This window comes from Mastigoproctus giganteus, chromosome 1 (genome assembly GCF_048544385.1).
Source record: "Mastigoproctus giganteus isolate SK-2022 chromosome 1, ASM4854438v1, whole genome shotgun sequence".
In the NCBI taxonomy this organism is placed as follows: domain Eukaryota; kingdom Metazoa; phylum Arthropoda; class Arachnida; order Uropygi; family Thelyphonidae; genus Mastigoproctus; species Mastigoproctus giganteus.
In genome coordinates this window covers 66,269,008-66,292,884 of record NC_143575.1, presented here as the reverse complement: position 1 = coordinate 66,292,884, position 23,877 = coordinate 66,269,008, and the positions used below count along the sequence as shown (strand labels likewise).

The 23,877-nt window shown below is 40.7% G+C and overlaps 1 protein-coding gene across 2 annotated transcripts in view; it reads right to left on the bottom strand.

Annotated features, from left to right (window-relative positions):
* The window catches only part of LOC150090865 (glycine receptor subunit alpha-1-like), a 300,163-nt gene that overhangs the window by 118,711 nt on the left and 157,575 nt on the right, over positions 1 to 23,877 (bottom strand). The window lies entirely within an intron of this gene.

Genomic DNA, 23,877 nt, shown 5'->3' with positions numbered 1-23,877 from the left:
TAGGAGAATTTCGCGTCAATATGAAAATTCAACATTTAAATAGACGTCGATCTCATTACCTAGCATGCAGCCTTGCAACAGCTAAGGCCGCAGAAAACATGCCGCTATGAAGTTTTAAATTTATTTTGTTTGTAAATGTTTGATTTTTTAAATGTTGAGAAACGTCCTCAGAAGCCGTTTGAACTTTCTTGCTGACCTTCGAAATGTCCAGACATTATTATTATTAATTGACAAACTTTTCAAGGCGATCATCGAAAGAAGATTTCTGATTGCCTTGACTAAATAAATTATCAAGGTACGCTTCTCTGCTACACTTTGGCCGTATGATTATGTTATGTGCCTTAATTCTAAGTTTAATTTCGATACTATTATTCGCAGATATATAATTCAAACGTTATTTCACAGCAAGGTGTTTCCGTTTCTTGATAATCTATCGAAAATAATTAGCTATCATTCTTTTATTACTTAGAGTACAACTCTTTACACGAGATCAACCTTGACTAATAGTCTTATATTACTTTTACTTCTCTGTAATAAGAAAACACAGATCTTCCAACATTCCAGCATCTTATTTCAGCGCATTTAGGCAAGTTATGTGGCGTAACGAACACGGCTAATCGATAACTTCCAAAGAAAACTACGCAGTTTGTTTGACCAGGAAGATAATTAAAAAGGCTCGTGTAGCACTCATGGAAGACAGGTTCCCGTTCGTTTGAACCGGAAGAGTTGTACAGAATTAAAAAGGCTCGTGTAGCACTCATACAAGATTAGGTTAGACAAGCTGTAATCAGATGACAGCGTATCTATGAGTTTCTCCTTCCTTGTCCATTGATGACCCGTTCTTTATAGGCTTGAACGCGACTCATCAGATTAGGTTATCTCGTAAGATAAGCTTTCTTTTGGTACTACGAGTTGAGACAAAAGAAAGCTTATCAGATTACAAGTTGTTTCTCACATCCAGGACATCTGACAACTAGTAATCAAGAAAGAAACTTCATATCCTTGTATATATAAGAGATGTATCTGCACATTATTAACAGCAGAATGTTTCCAGTGAATGTTTCCAAGAAAATCCAGTGAGAACATTACATGGACTCTCCTGGTGGTACGGCAGACAGAGTCGCTACTCCTCTTCCACACCGTGTGGTAAAGGCGTGGGCTTGATTTCCACCGCCAGATGTAATCCAAAACACATACTTCCACACAGGAGGAAGTTTTGGACTTTTTTTTTATTAAATCATGACCACCTTTCTATGGCTATTGAAGCATGGTTCTTTTTCTTCTCCCAAAACAAAAAACACCACATAATACATGCAATTTACGGACACCACTTACTAACCCCCAATAATGTTGGCTGCTTCGGCTCATAACTCTAAACAACCAATCAAGAATAAATAAATAAATTTTCTGTTTATGCTCTGGGACGACCACAATGTCAGAGTTCACAAGACAGAGAATACAAGACACAGCACCGAATTTAGAAGTCACGGGGAACTGAACCAGGAATGGAACATGAAGATATAAGTTCATTAGAGAATAGATGTGCGGTATGTTTTATCCTCCTATAGCGGTTCACAATCAACACCGAAGTCTTAAGTTCAAGCATATAAGGGAACATATAGTGAAACTTTAAGGGTTCCACCCAGGAATGAAGTCCCTGCTCCTTAGGGTTCTGTATGAGTAAGATGGCCAAATCGGGATTTCTGCCATGCAGAATAGTACCTACATTTTATAGGGAGTCGGCTTCGCCAGATTAAGGATGTTGGTCCTTATGAACAGAACTTGATGAGGAATCCATCCAATGGAAGTGCAGAGGATACTTTTGGAAATTGTGAGCAGCCGTCGAGTTAGTCAGTACAGGAGTCAACTCTCAACTCTTGGAAAGCATTTAATACGGGGCGTAAGTGTGGAGGTAGTAGACAAATCACAGAGGCAGTAAGGCTACTGAGGATACACATCTACGTACAGAGGATACACATCTACGTTGGCCGGGGGGAGATCACCCGGCCAACGTAGATGTGATCTCCCCCCGGGCCAACTACCACCGTTAGCTCATATTTGGCACCTAAAATGTTCCCCTCGGGAATGGTGCCGTGAAGCCCAAATGTTAATTTGTTATCCTAAACTTTTCAAGTCGATATTCTGCCAGAGTGTTTTGTGGTGTATCTCTATAGAGTATTGTTTCTTAAACTTTCAGCAACCGTGGACCACTACATGGGTGGTCAGCCCTCTCGTTTACCGTAACGTTACCCTCATCCGTAAAAATCATGGAAGTGCAATTTTTTTTATGAGAATAAGAGAAAAATTTAGCTAAGTTGCCACTTTATCTACAGTTTTTTTTTTCACTTTTCTATACGCCAATTTAAGGTTCTTGAGCAACGATTCATCACAATTTTTTAATATAAATTATTTTATTTATTACATCACAAAATATTTATTTGTTCATATACAATTAATAACGTTAAGCTGATAATAATTGTTTCATATCACTGAAAGAGATGAGATTGTTTGAAACCTTGCAGTAGAATGTTCGACGCTGGACATCTTGATCCATAGATGATATCATTCAGTTCCTTTTTTACCATCCACTCAGTCTCTTTCCTTACTCCTGATTTCTGCTAAATTTGAAAAATACAAACTAACAGCTTCTGGTCGTCGGGAATGGCAGCAAGTGTTTAGTGGCTCTGTCAGATAGTTCTGAATATTCGGACCGAAGATGGATCCAAAAATCCTGGAGAGATTTCTCACTGATCGTTAATTCAAGCGCGTCAGACATTAAGTCGACACTCACAAGCCGAGTTGGAGGGTTGAATGTTTCAACTTAGAAGTCAGCGGCAAATGGATTCATAATCCACTCTTTCGTCGCATCCGATTCTGGAAACTGTTACTTTACTGTATAAAAGATACAATACCATCACGGCGTGGTTGCCAGGGGTTAATGCTCATGTTCTACTGCATCATGTTGGTGTTTTTTTAATGTGCTCATCCACTTCTTTCTCCGGCAAGTGAAGAAAATCATCGCATGTTGCGAAAAGTCAAACTATCGACGATCGAGCCGTGATATATCGGTCTGAAAGTGAGAGGTTCAGACTATTCAAAATACTGAATATATCGCTGAGATAGGCCACTTGAGCAAGCCCCCTAAATTCATGATAAAGGTCCTTACTGGCATCATCAGTACCGTGAAGAAATGCATTTGCCTCATTTCCCCAGTTCAAAACTCTTCTGAGCATCTTTCCCCTCGACAGACAGAGTACATAAGTTTGAAATAAAGTCATGTATTTGTTGCCCATTTCTTTTCAAAGCAGCTGAAAAGGTGCACCTCGGCAGCCGCTATTTTATAGTATTCACAATATTCATTAATTCAACACTGAATCGATATCAGGAGGCGTAATGGCTTTTTTTTAAAGCCGTCTTTGAATAGAGCAGCGTGTGGACTTGCATTCAGGCTCAACCTCTTTTGGGAGTGCAGCAATGCCCTCCTTACTGCGCACATAGCTGTGCTCCGTCAGTGCTGATCCCAAAACAACCTTTTACAGTCCACACTGAGACCCAGAAAATAATCGATAACTAAACGGAAAATCTCTTCTTCTGTATCATGGAGTTTCATGATAAGCAGAACCAAAGGGCGTTGAGCACTTCACCCTAACAAATGCACCACACAGCCAAGAAGTGATTCATACTCTGCACATCAGTGGCTTCGTCCAACTGTAAATAGAAACAGTTGCTAGTAAGCACACGCGACAGTAATTGCTCCTCCACATTGTATGCGACGTTACAGTGTCATTTCACAAAGGAATTCTATCAATAGCTCGTTCTACCTTCTTTCTGAGCATAATATTTGTCATTAATTTTGCGGCTGGCTTTACAAACTCCTCAGCAAGTGTGACTTTTACCTGTTTTTGCTAAGAGGAGTGAAATTTTGAATGAATGCCTTTACAGTTTTAGTCTTCTCCGCCCTTAATGACAAAAGTCGCTCATCTGGGTGGAAACCATTATTCTGCGCTCTTTCTGGGAAAACTCAATTGGTTCACCGGAGAATTCAGCGTGCTTTGTTTGAAACTATCGTGAAAGTTTTGAAGGCTGAGTAAAATTTAACAAAGTTTCATAAGACAACGTACAGGAGATGAGGCGAAAGTGGATCGCCGATCTAATAAAATCCCACCTTAACATATTCATCGTCGTACTTCTTGGTAGCACTCATCTTTTCAGCTGCTTGTGCAAGTGAACTCGCACATTCACTTTTCACAACATAATTTCAACCAAAATCATGTTCAATATATGCACTGGAGTCCTGTGTTCACCGCCGATATCCTGAATTTTAGTACCCACGATGCTATTTAAATCATTAATTTTACGCTTCAATGCACCTGCTTTTGATCCACATTTGCGAACCTGGAATAATAACGCAACATGACAGCAGCAACGAAAACTGGAAATTTAGCGAACATAAACAATAGCACTCAAATAACATGAAAATAAGAAGAAAATACGTAAACCGAGAGTTGAGTTAACAGAAACGCAGCCTAATAGCAACTAATTAGCCATCCCGTAGGGCGAGTGCAACACTGAAAGGAAGGGATAAGTGGGTGGAGGGGAACATTTCAATTCCGCTAAGACAGACAACATAGACATTTTAGAAAAGACAGCTACAAGCGTATTTTTCATTTGTTCAATGTCCGATGAACGTTGTTTAACACTTCTCTGAAAAGACTACAGACAGCCTGGTGGACCACGAGCGGTCCGCAGATCAGATCACAGAGTGAGAAACACTGATTCCAAAGTTGGGTCCATCGGAGATATGAGTAGATCAATTTCCGAATCACAGGAGTGCAAACATCTTGAGATCATCTGTATAGGAGACGAAATTCCTATGCAAGAAGATGAAGGCCCCAAGGTATCAGCAAGAAAAAAGGACTACTTACCTGTCAACAACATACCAGCGGATATGCTCGCCACCGTTACCATCACCAGGAAGCAGCTTATAACTGCTATAAATGGATTGTCACGCACCGCAACCACAGGCCCTGACCTTGTGCCACAATTCATGATCAAGTGTCTCAGCACGTTTATCATCGATCCACTACTCAATTTTTAACCGTGTCTTAATGCAGCACTACTTTCCCCCTCTCTGGAACAGATATGCTGTGAGGCCACATCCTAAATGCCAATCTGCATCCCTCATTAAACAGTTCAGACCTATCTCTCGCTCTTCCAGCCTCTTGAAACTTATGGAGAAGGCATTACTTTCAACCATCACCAATCAAACCTTGCCTCAAAACCCCCCACAAATTCACTATGCCATTCCCGGCAGATCCACAGTCACCAATTTAACATCCATTACCAGCACCATTCTCAGAGCACTAGAAGCTAAAGCAGAACTTGCCGTCACGTACGTCGACCTGGAAGCTGCCTTCGACTCAATCAGCATTCCCTCGCTCGTTCACCTCCTAGAAAATTACTTCCATATAAAAGGTGACACGTTGTGGTTTATCACAACCCTGGTATCAGACAGAATCATTATTCTTACAGCGGATCAAGATATAATCTCAAGAAAAATCACTGCGGGAGTTCCTCAAGGCGGAGTCCTCTCCGGAGCATTATTTACTGCAGTCATTATTCCATTTGTTCAAGAGAGAGAAGACATAATCTGCTATGCTGACGATATTAAGCTACACACTCAGATTAACCCGGGCGAATATATCTCAAAAATTAATAAAAACATCAATCGATAGCTACACGACTTAGAATCCTATCTCCATCAATTTGGACTACTTATTAATCCTGCAAAATCAGCCCAAATTGTCTTTTCTTTGAAGCACCAACCCACTGAAATCCAAGCTTCTTTAGATGGTTGTTGTTGTTCTTTGGTTTTTAGGAGCATTAGCAACTAAGGCCATATTGCTCCGGGAATATGCGGTGGTCATTCCCTGACCTTTCCGCATCCTCCGTATTTGGTGGTGACGGGCTCGAACCCCGGTCTAATCAAGAAGCGTGTGCTACGCACTGCCGCTCCTTCCCACCTGGCTACGGAGGCGCCAACTCTTTAGATGGCATTCTCCTTCCAGTGGTAAATACACGTACGGACTTGGGTGTAGTTTTCGATTGCAAACTGACCTTCAAGCCCCACATTGACAAGCTCATAACAAAATTCTGCAAAATGCGGTGGATTACCAAACAACAACTACTTCACGTTAAGGATCTGGATGTGAATCGGCGGTACGTATACATCTCTGTATACTCCGTCGTGTTATACGCCTCAGAAATATGGGCATCTGCAGCCCCCACGAATATCAAGCGTGTGTACACCTCCGAATACTGGCTCCTGCGTTGGATCACACATAAACATCATCGTCCACCCTAGCAAAGATTTTGGTTTTTTTTTAGGAGCATTAGCAAACTAAGGCCATATTGCTTCGGGAATATGCGATGGTCATTCCCTTCCCTAGCAAAGAACAACTGCGATGGCAACCGCACTGAACTTTGCCCGACTGCCAAACCTTATAATGGAAAGACGCCTCACACTAACTGCTAAAATGACCACTGGAATAATCTCGGAGCCAAACATATGGGAACTGTGCAGCTGGAGAATCCCTCAACCCGGACTGAGGTCAACTCCAACACTTATAGCCAACCATAATAGACTAGCCCTTAGCGAACGTTTTCTTCCCAGGCAGATGCTCACTACAGTCCAAGCAATAGACGGCGACCTCTACAAATTTGACAAGGATCGCAAATACCAGACAGAGATCCTTGATGACCTAAACTCAACCAGGCAAACTGCACAGTAATGTCGCAGTACAATAAATTTAAAAAGGATGTCTGTATAATATTGTATATAATGTCAAAAATACTGTATAATATCTTTATGAATATATTGTGAATATTTTAACTGAAACTTAATATATTGTTGGCCCTGGGGGAAGAACCCGAACTTCGATTTGGGCCCCGTGCTCAAGGCCACCAGCCAATGTGAAACCCCTGGCATTCCTGCCGTGAAGGGTACATTGTATACATTCATTATTTTACACAATAAAGATTATATATATATTAAATTTGGCAGTCCCAGCCAGCTTCTCTAGCAATCCTGCCTATAGAGACTACAGTACAAATGCTTTATATAATACACACGTGTACAGCACAATAAGATAAAATAATACACATGCATATGGGTATTTGTTCACCACAAAATCACATCATTTAAAGGTTATGTCCACGTCATTAAAACCAATGCATCACAAGGAGATTCACCACCTAATGGAGACACGGCAGCACACAAGGAGATGCACGAGTTCCAGATGAAATAAGGAATGCATCACAAAAGAAGGTGAACGAGTTCCTGGTGAAATGAGGAATGCCTCACAAGGAGATGCACGACCTAATGGAATCACTGAAGTAAAAGGAGATGCGCCACCTACAGATAATATAAGGAGATGCAGCCACCAGTCAGTCAGTCAGTGCAATGAAGCCACCACAGCAGTCGGATATGATGATTGATGGATAGATACGCCAATTTCAGATGCAAAAGCTGCAATAAAGCAAAGCCATGGCATCACAAGTAGATGCTTTCAAGAGAATCCATACACCGCAAGGAGTTGCATCACAAGATGGCCAGGTTAGCCGTAGTCACTCTGATAAATCGCCAGCTCATGAGACCTCAAAGGATTATCTGTTCTGCCTAGTTCAGTGATAATCCTTCGAGCTCATGAGACCTCGAAGGATTATCACTGAACTAGGCAGAACAAGCTCTCACCATATATCAGAACAGTTCCACACATCCTGCGCTTGCCCTGCAATATAAATCAAATCCGTTCTAAGTACACAATGTTCCAATACCAATTACAACCTAACTTACAGAATATTGTTCTAAATGCAGTAGCAGACGTAGTCTACCGAATAAATCCTTCGCGAATTTTTGGCTTCCCCCAGATCTAATTTTGTCCCTACCACAGTCTACTCACGCCCCGGGGTCAAAAAGAATAAATTCTGCATTCCATTTACCAAGACTTCTGAGGTCAGCATATTCCTTGCAAATACACATTACGTGCTCCCAATCCTCAACCATTCCATACGTGCAATGTATGTATCCTCTGAGACAGTCCTAATTTCTGTAATTTCCCAAATATTGAACCATGGCCTGTCAACAAAAACGTGGTCTGTACATTAGAGCCAAACCATTTAGGTATGCCTTTACTAACTGCGTTCACTGTTGGGAAAAACTTTAATAATGAGTTCCTTTTGTGAATGACCCCATCGCTCCTGCCAAAGGGCAAGCAATAACAGCTATATACGCTTTTGCTCTTCTTTATAAATGCCACCAGGTTGTGTTGCAATGGCCAGTTTTTCATAAAAAAAGTCCTCGCCTTATATAAAACACATCAACCGATACACAAGATGTAGATCAAGCGGAAGTCGACCACTTAATATTTGTAACGCATCATTTGATACAGTCCAGCATGCTCTAACCATTCTCAATAACACAACCCGATGGATGGCAATTATTTTCATGATATTCACCCTTTGCAATGCGGTATCAAGTCAGATATGAGCTCCGTAACTAACGATCGGCAGGAACAAGCAGTCATAGAAAAGGCCTACGGTCTTACCTGTGATGCTCCATTCTTATCTCGTTATCCCGACCAACGAACCGTTTAATTTTCTGACCGACTTTATTGATGAGATAAAAAACAAACCACAAACGCCTATCAATCCAATTCCCAATTTATTTAATACTTCGCAAATTATCACCAACTAATAGTGTCACAGGTTTTCGATTGATAGACAAACAGCCATTTACTCTTAGATTTAAACACGGTTAACCCATGTATACTGCTTATCTATTCAGTTCCAAGAGAATTGAATTGGAAAGTTCCTCCAATTGTAACCCTAAATTTCGGTCCACTAACAACACCAAATCATCCGCATAGGATGATCAGGTGTTGGGATACTCCCGCACGAGCCAATCATTAAGAACCACATTCCAGATCAGAGGTCCAAAAATCGATCCCTGTGGACACCCCCTTGTAACGCTATATGTAATTTCCACAGGATGACTTTACCATAACCTTCCTATTCGATAAACGGTCTCTAATCTGAGAAAAAAATCTGTGGAGTTGCTTGAGCTAAACGCTGTAAAATACCTGTCTTACAAGTCTAGAAAATGATAAATTTTTGTCTTTGGTATTAATTATTTTAAACAGATATGGTTAGGCTAATTGCTTGTGCATAACGTTACCACATGTGTTGGTTAGCAGTGGAGCGCTGATTAGCGCTGTCAATGGGGGCAGTTCAGACTAAGAACGGAACAACTGAAGTGCGTCAGTGGTATACTGATCTGTTTACTTAAAATTTTAGTGGTTCGACACTCAGGTAATAGCCAATAGGATAAGTTGGGAAAGAAAAAGGCACCGCCTCGAATTGCTCCTTAAAACCATTAAGTGCTTGACTTGAATAAATCGTGGTATGGTAAAGATAAAATGATGGACAGTTTAGAATTGATCGCGGAGAGAAAACAACTCTGCCCAAAAACGGTCTGTACTTCAGAGGAGAAATGAGCCGTGACTCTGGTAATGGCAGATACCTTAAGCTTCAGGTAGGTACAAAGATAACGAAACTGAGATGATTTTAAAACGATTTTAAAACTAAAAGCGCTAGGTCTGGCAAAGAGCGTAGCGAAAGGGATTAAGAGGAGTAACAGCACGGAAAAGTGGCCTTGAGAAGCATCTCCGTACCAACGCTATACTTCTGGGGAAGGATGGCCCGGCCATACAGGACACATTAAGGACAAAGCCTGAGAGCGAATAAGAAAAGAGATGCAGAAAGAATTCATGGTGATTGGTCAAGAAAAGAGAAAGGAGAGGGATAACAAAAAGGAGAAACGCGAAGAGAAGAAGAGAGGAGCAATTGAGAAGAGAGATAGAAGTGGTGTGAAGAAGTGGGGAGAAAGATTTTTGGAAGGGAGTGAGAAAAGGGTTGGAGCAGCTCAGTGGGTAATTAGAAATAAAAGTGATGGGAAAGGTTAAGTTTTTTTTTTTCAACGTATTTTATTAAAGTTTTGCGGGCTCCAGGGTTCCCCTATTCGCCAATGGGAAAGGTTAAGAAAGAAAATCTTATGAGAAGTGCAAGTGCTTAGATGTAAAGTGCGGAGAACCAATGCTAGACTGTGAGAAGAATGTCTAAATGGATGGCCAGAGGAATGTTCCAGAAGCAAGAGCATTGTTTTACTGAGAGAACTAGCAAAGAATGCAGTTCATAGCTTACCCGACTTCCCTAAATGAAAGATCCAAGAGCGACTCCAGAGATGTACGCCTAGCGGAGCAGTAAGCCAGTTCTAGGAAGGCAGCCGCGTAGAAAAGACCAAAAGCGAAAGATAGCCAATTGGAGAAAGAGAAAGGTAGAAAAAAGTAAGTCCCCTAGTACTGATTGTTTAGAAACTGAAGTATGAATAGGACTGAGGGACATAACTGCATCTATAGATTACAGTGAGTTAGGTAGACTTGTAGAAATAACTAACTAAAATAAAAGTGGAGAAACTGTGTTAATTATTAGGAAAGAGTGATGAGAGAGAATGTGTTATCCTTCTATGATTCAAAAGCATTGTGAGAAAGGGTTTTAAATTCTTTGTTTACAGAAAGGAATATTAGGTAATGTGTAAGTATAATTGACGAGGTTAAGGTTATGAAGTGTATGTGTACATTTTTAATTAACTCTTACATTATGCAAGTGTATTATTCACGGTTTGAGGAGAGATGTAAGAGTATGTGAGGATTGTATGCTCAGGTCTAAAAGATGCATAAAGGGAATACAGTATATGTATAAGTGCTCATTAAATTATATATGGCTAAGCATAAGAAAGGTAATTGGTTCTTTGGCTAGGGGAAATAGCAGCCAATGAGACAGGCAGAATTAATGTTGGTAGTTTAGACTGAGAAGGTCAGCAAAGTAACAAAGGTTATGTATATTAACTTTCTTATATATGTGTGTTAGCATTAGTAGAGGCATACGATGCAAGTAAGCAAGCTTATGCAGCATCAGCCAAAAAAAAAAAAAAAAAACCCTCTCATTTCACCCCTCCATTCGTTCCAAATGCCTGTCCAGCTCAGCCTTAAATTTATCTAGGCTATCAACTTCCACAACAAAAGATGGAAGTCTGTTCCACCAATGAACCACCCGCTGGCTAAAGGAAAATTTCCGCACATCTATTCTACAACTGTCTTTCCTCAATTTGAATCTATATCCCCTATGAATCTATGTGTGTGTTGAAGGATTGAAAAGATATTTGGTACAGGCGTTAGATTTTCTTTACTTGAAGTAGCGATTTATGCACACATGTTTTGAGAAGGAAAGTGGTAAAGATATTTGTACATTTCACTTAGAATGTTGTAATATTATTTTATATTGAAAATACATCTCTGTTATGGTTAAAATATGTCTCTTTATTCAAGAGAGATTCACAAAGGCCTAAGAAAAATACATTGCGAATTATAGTAGTTGGGGAAAATAAAAGAAAACCTCACAATCGGGAATCTTCTGATACAAGAAAAAGTTAAAAATAAAATAATTGAGCAGTCAGATAGCATGTGGGATTTGGACGAGTGAGGTACCAGTTGTTACTTGCAGCCGTCAAACATGCCCATCTGGTATGTATGAAATGAGTGATATGTACACATACAGTGGTGTGCAAAACTTAAGGACCAGTCAGGTTTTCACCTGTAGCTTCTCATAGGAGTGGCCTGGATATGGGAAAAGCATACCAAAGGAACCACGTGAGGTACAGAAATGATGAAGGAAACACCATCGACACAACAACGGAAACAAAACGGTACAGAGGGACTTTATTCAAAAATGGCAACATAGCACTGGTTGTTGTTGGTTTTTTAGGAGCTTTAGCAACTAAGGCCATATTGCTCCGGGGATATGCGGTGGTCATTCCTGACCTTTCCGCATCCTCCGTATTTGGTGGTGACGGGCTCGAACCCCGGTCTAATCAAGAAGCGTGTGCTACGCACTGCTGCTCCTTCCCACCTGGCTACGGAGGCGCCCATAGCACTGGCTGCCATGATACAAATGCATCACTGCCAAAGATGGAATAAAGAGAAAGGGTGGCCTTCAGTAGGAGATATGGCCACCCCAAATGTCGATGCAGGCTTTGCGCCGCCTGTCTATACAATTTTGTTGATAAGTTCTTGCTGTAACATTGTCCATTCCTCTGTCAGTGCCATCTTCAGCTGGTGAACATTTTCTGGTGGGTGTGGACGTGCCGCTAGGCGTCTCCCCAGAGCGTCCCATATGTGTTCGATGGGATTTAGATCGTGAGGGAGGGGAACGAGCAGGCCAATCCATATGAACAATGTCCTCCCATTCCAAAAGCATATTAACAACTGCAGTGCGATGCGGTGTGGCGTTATCATCCATAAACACGAACTTGGGGCTAATGGCACCTCGGAACAGACGCACATGGGAACGATTACCTCAGTACATTAGCGTGCACCAGTTACAGTACAGCCTTCCAGTATCTGGAATTGTGTATATCCATCCAAGATAACGCCTTCCCAGACGAGAACACCTCGACCGCCATATCGATCCGTTTCAGTGATGTTTACGGGGTGATACCGTGTGCCAACCTCTCGCCAGATTAGCTGACGTTCAGAATTGCTGCTGAGACTGAATCTACTCTCATCAGTAAAGAGTACCTTACCCCATTGCGCTGCTGTCTAGTCCTTGTGTTCGATGCACCACTGTAAACGGTGGTTCCGATGGGCAGGTGCACGACAGCACAGCGTACTGGCCGTCGGGCAAACAGTCCACCTTTGTGGAGTCGCCTGGCCATAGTAAACCGCGATATCCTGCGTTCTGTGCAGCTGTTTTGCAATGGATCCGGCTGTCTGGTGTCGGTCCCTCTTGGCCTGTAGGAGTATATAGCGGTCATCATTGGGCGTTGTTTTTCGTGGACGACCACCAGTGGTCCTTCGAACTACTGTACCTGTCGTTCTCAAAGCCGACCACGTAGGTGGGACGATGCTATGGGCGATACCGAACTCTGCAGCCACCCTCCTCGCACTTCGACCTTCCCAATTATTCGACCCCGGTAAAGTCATCCACATGTTGTCTACTGGCCATTTCGTTGTCTGTAGCACTGTATGAAACCAGTCGAACGTCTGTAACAACCGTGCTCACCATTCGGTAATTTGCACATAACTGCTGCTTTTATCAGTTTATGTGAGCCCTCTCATCACGATTCAAGCCGACCGGGCTAGCCGGGTGGGTAAAGTGCCTGCCTGTCAACCCAAAGATCGCGGGTTCGAATCAAGCCTCGGGCTTGGATCAGAGTAGAAAATGCAAAAAACCTTGGGAGGTGCAATATGGCCACAGAAGACGATGCGCCAACAACTAACAAAAAAAAAAAAAAAATCACGATTCAAATTTTTGCAAGTGCATCAGCTTTCTACTAAATGGCCACAGTTATGCAAATCGCCACAGGCTGTTTCGTTTGATTTTGTGGTTGTAACCTTTAGAAATATTGTTGGTACTTAAGTTTTGCACACCAGTGTACAATTAAGGTTGCCAACTTTAAAAATGGAAAATTTTGAAAAATTTTTAATTACCTTATGTTTTAAAAAAGGCTGATAATCGATTAACAAAAACACGACTGACATAAACGGCAAAAACTTCGGAGAAAAGACTTGCGCAAACCGAGAATGCTTCGTTTCTTCGATTCACATCCACCATATTGGCCATTAATTCTCCTAAATCAGCGCACAGCAACGACACAAATATCCACTGTTACAGCCGCTGACAACTAGCAGATTAATACAACCAGCAATGACCAGTTCTGACACACTAACTTACGAGGATTCATTCAAGCTATATGAAGGCGCAGATTCCTGGAAAATGGTAATCTGCATTCTGCTTGTAAGTACCTAGACATACTTTGGCTGTTTGATAGCTATACACTAAGGATATCGAGATATCAACTCTCATTGAGATACAGGGTGGTTATATTATATTTAAAAAATAATAAATAAATAAATAAATAAATAATGCACGCCTTATTAATTATAGTTTATCTGCCTCTTCCGTATGGCTCCATTCATTGAACAAAGTAGAAATTTAGTGGAATTTTTTATCCAATTAATCTATCATCCAAATTAAAATTTGGGATTCTAATAACTATAAACGTTGATAAGCAGGGTTATGTTACTAGTAAGTAAAATAATGTAACAGAAAACTAATTTAAATTCTTAAATAGGAATTCTAACAAGAAGCAATAATTACTTCTAACTTATATTCTCAAATAAGATTATCAAACCCAGGGTAGTAATAAATAAGATTTCCTCAATTCACAAGCCTATTAAAATATTTAAATTAAGAAATATGCCATTACTATTTGTACTATTAAGTTTAAAAGTACGAGGTGTGGCAATAAAGTTCCCGGACTGGTGCGGTCACGTTCGATGAGTTTGAAAATAATATCCACTGTTATAGTGGTATGTTGTAGTTCAAACTTCCTGCAACGGATGGTGGTACAGAGATTGTCCAGTAGGCTGACAGGTTGCAAGTAACAACCAGTTTCGCCAGTAGCATTAACGTTCCGTGTTACCATATTACAAATGGAGCAATGAAGGAATAGCAAATTTTGTTTTAAACAGGGAAACTTTGCAATAGAAACGTATGAAATGTAAAAAAAACTGTTTATGGTGATGAAATGTTAAGCAGTACCAGTATGTTTGAATGGTATAAGCGGTTCAAAGACGGATGTAAGGAAGTTCACAATGACCTAAGAAGTGGGCGTCCGTCAACTCTCGAAATGAGGGCAGAATTGCAAAAGTTTGTGAAATTGTGGCAAGAGATCGTTGATTGACCCCCAGAATGACGGCTGAGGAGTTAAACACGAATAAGGAAACGATTCGTCAAATTCTGCATGAAGAATTAAGGAAAAGGAAGGTCTCTGTAAAATTTATGCCGCACAGCCCACGGATATGCAGAACATGTCTCGTACATCGCGAGACGCGTCGTTAATGAACTGGAAAGGTTTAGGAAAGAAATCCTTGCTACGAAATACTCATATACAAAATATTGATAAACTTAGCAAGTTTCGCAAAGGCATCGGTGTTACATCCCAGCAGAGGCGGACTGGGTCAAGAATTCTTACCGGAGAAACCTTGTAGCGGCCTCATACTAGTGTTTATGGCATACGGCCCACCGGGGAAACCTCCGGCAAGTCCTATGGCCAGTCCGCCTCTCATTATTGGCTCAAAGCTAACGTAACGTTAGCGGTACTTAGATTGTCGAGTTGTGGTGGCACCTACCAAAGGTGGAGGGGGAGTCGCAATACTCTACAATACCACCCTCTTTTCATTGGTACATTCTGTGGTAAGCCAATCCCTTGCATTTGAAGCTGCCATAGTGTCCCTCAAGCTTAACACCTACTTGATAGACATAGCAACAGTATATATTCCACCAGGTCCAAACAGTGATATCATTGAAGATGTAATCCATTGGCTAGTGAATCACCTCCACGCCTCTGCTAAGCACATTGTTTGTGGAGATTTCAATCTTCCACCTACTCTCGCACATCTTAGTAGGATACTCGTTAGCAGTATGGAGTCAATGGGTATCAGACTTCTCAACTGCCACCCCACGAGAGGACCCAATCTCTTAGATTTGGTATTCTCCTCAGCACCATGCGACCTCTTAGACAACCCTCACGATCTCTTTCAATCCGATCACGAACCCATTGCCATACTCCTGCACTTAGCCGCACCTAACTTCAATATTCAAGGCCCAAAAAAGAAAAAAGAAATAACATCCCAAAAATTCATTGATCCACCACGATGTCTCGAAGCCGCATCCTCCATCCCTTGGGAAGCTCTCAACAATTGAGATCTCCAGTTGGCTGTGGACCTCATGACCAGGTGGATCCGGACCATTGCCAACTACAGAGCGACAAGGACTGTCTACATCACTCCCCGTTCAAGAGCTTGGTGGACGCCTCCACTGAACAAAACCTTCCAAGAAAAACAAAATCTGCATAAGAAATGGAAAGAGTCAGGCGCTGTACAAGATCGGATTGCCTTCTCCAGAGCAAGGGCAGTGTTCAACCGCCAGAAATCATCTGCAATCAAAGAGCATCTAAAAGCAACCCTACAAAAAGGCAAACCATTTTACGACTCTCGGCATACAGGAATCCCTAAAACACTGTATCTTGAACTGTGGATGGACCACATTGCACGGTTCTCGAACAAGGTGGCCCCGACATATCCAGCCAACTTACCTGTCAACAACATCCCTACGGATATTCTCGCCACCGTTAGCATCACCAGGAAGCAGCTTATAACTGCTATGAATGGACTGCCACCCACCGCAACCGCAGGCCCTGACCTTGTGCCACAATTCATGATCAAGTGACTCAGCACGTTTATCATCGATCCACTACTCTCAATTTTTAACCGTATCTTAACGCAGCACTACTTCCCCCCTCTCTGGAACAGATATGCTGTGAGACCACATCCTAAATGCCAATCTGCATCCCTCATTAAACAGTTCAGGCCAATCTCTCGCTCTTCCAGCCTCTTGAAACTTATGGAGAAGGCATTACTTTCAACCATCACAAATCAAATCATGCCTCACAAACCCCCACAAATTCACTATGCTATTCCCGGAAGATCCACAGTCACCAATTTAACTTCCATAACCAGCACCATTCTCAGTGCACTAGAAGCCAAAGCAGAACTTGCCGTAACGTATTTCGACCTGGAAGCTGCCTTCGACTCAATCAGCATTCCCTCACTCGTTCACCTCCTAGAAAATTACTTCCATATAAAAGGTGACTTGTTGTGGTTTATAACAACCCTGCTATCAGACAGAATCATTGTTCTTACAGCAGAACAAGAGATAATCTCAAGAAAAATCACTGCAGGAGTTCCCCAAGGCGGAGTCCTCTCCGGAGCATTATTTACTGCAGTCATTATTCCGTTTGTTCAAGAGAGAGAAGACATAATTTGCTATGCTGACGATATTAAGTTACACACCCAGATTAACCCGGGGGAACATATCTCAAAAATTAATGAAAAGATCAATCGAAAGCTACACGACTTAGAATCCTATCTCCATCAATTTGGACTACTTATTAATCCTGCAAAATCAGCCCAAATTGTCTTTTCGTTGAAGCACCAACCCACTGAAGTCCAAGTTTCTCTAAATGGCATTCTCCTTCCAGTGGTAAATACACACAGACTTGGGAGTAGTTTTCGATTGCAAACTGACCTTCAAGCCCCACATTGTCAAGCTCATAACAAAATTCTCCAAAATGCGGTGGATTACCAAACAACAACTACTTCACGTTAAGGATCTGAATGTGACTCGGCGGTACGTATACACCTCTGTATACTCCGTTGTGTTATACGCCTCAGAAATATGGGCATCTGCAGCCCCCACGAATATCAAGCGTGTGTACTCCTCCGAATACTGGCTCCTTCGTTGGGTCACACATAAACATCATCGTCCACCCCAGCAAAGAACAACTGCGATGGCAACCGCACTGAACTTTGCCCGACTGCCAAATCTTATAATGGAAAGACGCCTCACCCTAACTGTCAAAATGATCACTGGAATAATCTCGAAGCCAAGCATATGGGAACTGTGCAGCTGGAGGATCCCTCAACCCGGACTGAGATCATCTCCAACACTTAGCATTAGCATTAGTAGAGGCATTTGATGCAAGAAAGCAAGCTTATGCAGCATCAGCCAAAAAAAAAAAAAAAAACCCACTTCCACTTCACCCCTCTGTTCGTTCAAAATACCTGTCCAGCTGAGCCTTAAACTTATTTAGGCTATCAACCTCCACCACAAGGGATGGCAGTCTGTTCCACCAACCAACCACCCGCTGGCTAAAGGCAAATTTCCGCACGTCTATCCTACATCTGTCTTTCCTCAATTTGAATTTATGCCCTCTCAGGTGATTTTTCTGAGCTAGAGCAAGAATCCCATCAGCATTGAGCATGCTTAAACCATTCAAGGCTTTATACACCTCTATCAGATCACCTCGCTGGTGCCTAGTCTCCAGACACTGTAATTTGCAAAACTTAAGCCTTTCTTCGTAAGAGCACCCCTTTGTTCCATTCACTAATCTTGTTGCCCTTCTCTGTACTCGTTCCAGCAGCTCTACATCCTTCTTGAAATGAGGCCTCCAGACCTGTATACAGTACTCTAGGTGTGGCCTGACCATTGCCTTATACAATGGAATAATCACCTCCTTATCCCTGCTGGAAAAATTCCTGTATATCATTGACAATACTCCATGAGCTACTCTTGCAGCCCGTCTGCACTGCTCAGAGAACTTCATATCTGCCTGCACAATCACCCCCAAGTCCCTTTCATTCTCTACCACTGTCAGTGTAGTACCACAGAGTTGATATGTTGCTCTGGGGTTGCTGTTTCCCATGTGTAGTACTTTACATTTGTCAATGTTAAACTTCATTTGCCACCTCTCAGCCCATCTGCTCAACCTTTCCAGATCCTGTTGCAGCAGCATAGTGTCAGTAGTGTCCTTGACAACCCTGCCAACCTTTGTATCGTCTGCAAACCTGGACATTAAGCTTGATATACCATCATCAATATCATTTATAAATACAGAAAACAATAATGGACCCAACACTGAGCCCTGAGGGACTCCACTAATAACATTAGTCCACGATGAGCAGTGTCCATTGATTACCACTCTCTGTCTTCTCCCCCTCAACCACCCCTTTATCCATAGCAGCAATTTGCCTCCAATGTCACACTGCTCCAATTTGTGTAGCAGTCTTCCATGTGCAACAGTATCAAAAGCCTTTCTAAGATCCAAGTATATAATATCAAAGTTATTCCCTGCATCCAGTTCTTTTGTGACTGCATCATAGTATCCAATCAAATTGGTCAGGCAAGACTTCCCCTTAACAAAACCATGCTGTGTCTGAGCTATTACTGAAGTCTTGTCTAAATGATCCTGCAGTGCTTCTTTAACCAGTGCCTCCATTAATTTTCCTGGAACAGAAGTTAAGCTCACAGGTCTATAATTACTTGTGTCAGCCTTTGATCCTCCTTTGTGAATTGGGGTCACATTTGCACATTTCCAGTCTATGGGTACCTCCCCTGAGTCCAAGGAAGCTCTCATAATTATGGCTAAGGGTTTGCTTACTTCCTTTGCTGCCTCCTTTAATATAACTGGATAGATCCCATCCACCCCTTTCTTGTGTTTATCTTCAACAGTTTCTTCTCCACTTTACTCCCAGTTATTTCAAGATTCTGTAGCTTACTGCTAGAGTTGAATACACCTCTGGCATTCCCCTTGCTGAATAACTCCTCATGTGTGAATGTCGATGCAAAATATTCATTTAGTTTGTTAGCTACCTGAGCAGGATCATCAACAGTTGACCCATCAATATCAAGTGGACCAATCTGATTCATCCCCTTCCTTCTAGAGTTTACATAAGTAAAGAACTCTTTGCATCCCTTGCCAAGGATTTCTCGTAATCTGCCTTCGCCTGCCTAACTTCTTTGTAACTTGGTTGCATATCAACTTGTATCTATCATAGGCTTCTGTGTCATGTGTTAATTTGTAAGTATCCCATGCATTTTTCTTCTCTGCCATATGCCTCATTAGTTCATCTGACATCCATTTTGGCCTAAACCTTGAACAATATTTCTTAGTTGGTATGTAAAGCCTAGTAGCTTCCAAGATAAGTTCTTTGAATGCTTCCCATTTTGAATTTGCTGTTGGTAACATCATCAGTTGGTCCCACTGTATAGAATTTAAATACTGTCTCAGTCCATCGTAGTCGCCTTTACGGAAGCAATAACCCTTCCCTTTACCCCTAATGGTAGTTACCTCTTTCAGTAAATCCCACTTCAGCACACTGTGATCACTGCCACCTAGTGGTTCATTTATCTGCAAATTCGTAATGCATGAAGAATCACTGCTGATAATCAAATCAAGAATATTACTCCCTCTAGTTGCCTCCCGAACATGCTGATGTAGAAAACAATCATCCAATAAATCCACAAAAGCCCTGCTAGTGTGTGAGTAACCAGCCCCCACATTCCAGTCAATATCTGGGAAATTAAAATCTCCCATTATAAGACTCTCTGATTTACTGGCCCACTTTATTTCCCTGTACAGTTCCTTATTATACTCATCAGAGTCATAACTTCGGAAAAGGCCAGGGTTCGAATCCCTTCGACAATGCTAGGAACTTATGGGACTCTCTCTCTCTCTCTCTCCACTCCGTGACTGAGTTAGTCAGTCTCGGACGAAGATAGCAAGCCCCCTCTCCCGGAAACTCGGGATTTTTGTCCAGCAAAGCAGGCCAATATAATGCACGCAATAACATACACAAGGTAATTTTGGTAGTCCTAATATGATAGTGTTTGTTTGCAGTTTTTTTCCCCCCACTCCGGAATGACCACCTCAGCTTAACCGAGTTTACAATATAGAGAGAACAGAAGAATGTCACTGTATTTAGCCATCACATTGACTTAATGCATGGTCAATTCAACTGCGTATTAATTGTCATATTTTAGACCGTTATATAATTTGTTTATTTAGTTCTAGAATTGCCCCTTTCCCAACTCAATATCATCAGAAAAATTCACATGAAACTTGTATTACCATAATACAAGACGTGAACTTGAACTACTACAATCAATATCATTAATGAAAATTAGAAGAAACTAATACAGAATTCAGCAAACTAAGAATTACTAAAATTAAATATTAGATGCGATTTTTCTGAAAACCTTCGGGCTTCTTTATTATTTAATTCTCAAGTCCATGGTTTTGGCAAGGGTGGATAAACTTAAACTTCATCTTTTGGCAGGAAATCTCATTAAAGATCAGTAAAGTAACAACTATGCGTTATTTTGCCAACAATGCTGGCTGCTAATGGAGGTGTAATTGTGTGGGGATATTTTCGTGGTGTACATCGAACCCTTGATACTGGTGGAGCAACATTTGGCTGCCACAGATTACTGTAAATCGTTTTCGGCCAAGCGCTCCCATTCAGGGCTGCAGTTTATCCACCTGCGAATGGGTTTCTCCAACAGAATTATGAGCCGTGTTATACGGCCAGAAATGCACAGAACTCATTTCAGCAACATAAGAATAAATTCAACCTATTCTGGGGCCATTCCAGTAACCAGATCTCAATCCAATTAAGCACCTGTGAAAGAGGCGGAACGAGCTTTTGGCGTAGACATCCGAAACCATACACTTTGCAGCAACTGTGGGAAGCAATTCAGTCAGCAAGGACCAGCATCTCTGTGACACGCTTTTAACACTTCGTTGAGTCCTTTCCACGACGAACGAAGCCGGACTGTTCTGAGGGCTAAAGGGGTACCTACCCGCTGTTAGCTAGATATACCTAATAAATCAATGCATGTCCTATTATGCATGGTAATACATATGTAGTCTGTATACCTTTATATCTGTATATCTTCTTTATATTGTATACTATGTATACAATATAAAGAAGACAATTTCTATAAATTAATTAATTCGCGTATTAACAAAGTAACTTTTCATTAATATTATCATATTTAAAAAAGATGTTTATTGAAATAATTACAATATTTTCACAGAAAATGCCATAAAAACACCCCAATGTTGTACATTAATGTGATGAGTAGTAACAGTAACGCTTCATTTGTAAGATGAAAGTGGAAAAATATAATACTCTAATGGATTAAATATTTCACCCGATAGTGCTGGACTGCGTACAGCCGTACTTCATGCCTGGTGGCCCTGAAAAAAAGCCATATCATAATCGATTCCTAGACCATAACAGAAAGAGGGTCAGAAAATAGTCTACATGCTGTAACTCGATCAATCTTTTAATTTTGACGGTTGGCAATTCCACAGAATAGTGGAAAAGGCAATCTAGACAAGTTCGCGATTCTTAATCACGTCGTACATTGAGAAATAGCATTGGAACGAAGTTGTAATTTATCCCCATTCGTTATGGATTTACGTAATTCTCATAAACATATTAAAAAAACATATCAATTAAATTCTAAGTGAGACTTTACGTCAACTGTTATCCTTCTCTAATCTCAATAGAGGATTTGTCTTTATGAGGAAAGGCTTTTGAGTATTATAAAAGCCTACCTACTTATATCACATTGTGGACCTCTCTCTCTCTCTCTCTCTCTCTCTCTCTCATAAACAGATTTTTGGCCTGAAACAAAGAAAGTTGCGTATCGTTGCATTTATAATCAACTTAAATCTAAGGAGCAAAATGAGTGTTGATGTCGAATAAGTACAAACTTCCTGTGGGAGTGCCGAAAAAAAAAAAAAACGTTTGGAAAGCATCGGTACAAATCCTATTCAGCTACTAAGATACAAAATTCGACATAACCATTAAATACTTGAATTCTTCATTTGTCAACGTTGTTTTGCAAAGTTTTACTTATCGACAAATGTAACTTTTTAGCCGTTGACCTCCAGGCAGACCAAACCAATTATTTATTTGGCATGAGATATCTGGATAATAGATATTTTAGATATACTAAAATACAGAGTAATTCAAAAAAGAAACATGCACTTTCACACATTCTCTACCCATTTCGTAGAAACAAATTCTCAATATTGTACGTATAGTATAATAATCACTTATGAAAATAATCACGGAGGAAAAAATCCACGAAACCTACGGCATTTATACTATCAGGAAAAGTAGAATTTTAAAACTCTACACAAACGAAGAGCTTTTATAGCTAAAGTATTTAAAAAGTGTATACAATTTTCCTCACATCTTGGTGGATGTGATGGAAATTGTACAATTATCCCGTTTGTAAAGACCAATTCTGTAAAAAAAGTGTCGTAATTTTCGAACCATACAAAAAAAAAAAGTATCTATCACAATCTAAGTCAAATTATAACTGCAGGAAATTTGATAGCAAAAGCTGTATCTGTCAGGAAAAATGGCAAGTTGCCCCTGTATCAGTGATGAAAACAGTGCAATGTATAAGAGAATTTTTCAGCGAACCCACACAAACATAGCAGTGAGTAAAGTTGTTCGACTTTAGAGCATCGGTACACAGGCAAATAGAAATGGTGAACAATAAAAATGTAAGCACTTCATCTTCGTAGAGTAAAATCTGTCTTTCATTTTTTAAAGGGATTCAGATAATTCTTAGATGTTTCGTGGTACTTCCTGTAGCACTAATTCAGTGATTGTAAAGACAGTAAAAGAGGTAAAGATTTGTAGATAAGAACACAGTATAACTTATTTTCAATTTGCTTAAAAATCTTCAATACATAAATGATTAAAATTAATACATTAATTGTTAATTAATAAATGGATTTAATAGTTAATTGATTAATATTCGTAGATCAAGTATTAATAAATAAAAAAAACTAAAAACAATAATATCAAGAAATGAATTGCTGCCCTTATTACACCGTTGACTCCAAAAACTAAGACGTGAGTTGATTGAGTCCTATTTATGTAAATGATTAGTTACTCTAAAACTAAGGTCAAGGTTTGAATATGTACCTCAAACAACAATCTGGCTTATTTTCTGAAAGCATTTACTTTTGAAAGCTCACAAATTGCAGTCAGTCCACGCATTAAAACAGAACGACAAACACAAACGTTACGGGCTTTGCTGTGCTTTTCCACGAAAAATGGAAGAGAAAGGAGTGGCAGTATGGGCTTGTTTTCAGCAATGTAGCTACGTTACACTTGAGCGAGAAAGTTAATCTCCACATCAGTCGGGTATAGGACACACAGTTCTTATCAAGTCACGGAACGCGAAAGGGACTCCAAAAAAATAAAAAATAAATAAATAAACGTATTTTGGGTTATTTCACATCAGAAAATTTATCGACCTTTCTTTTTT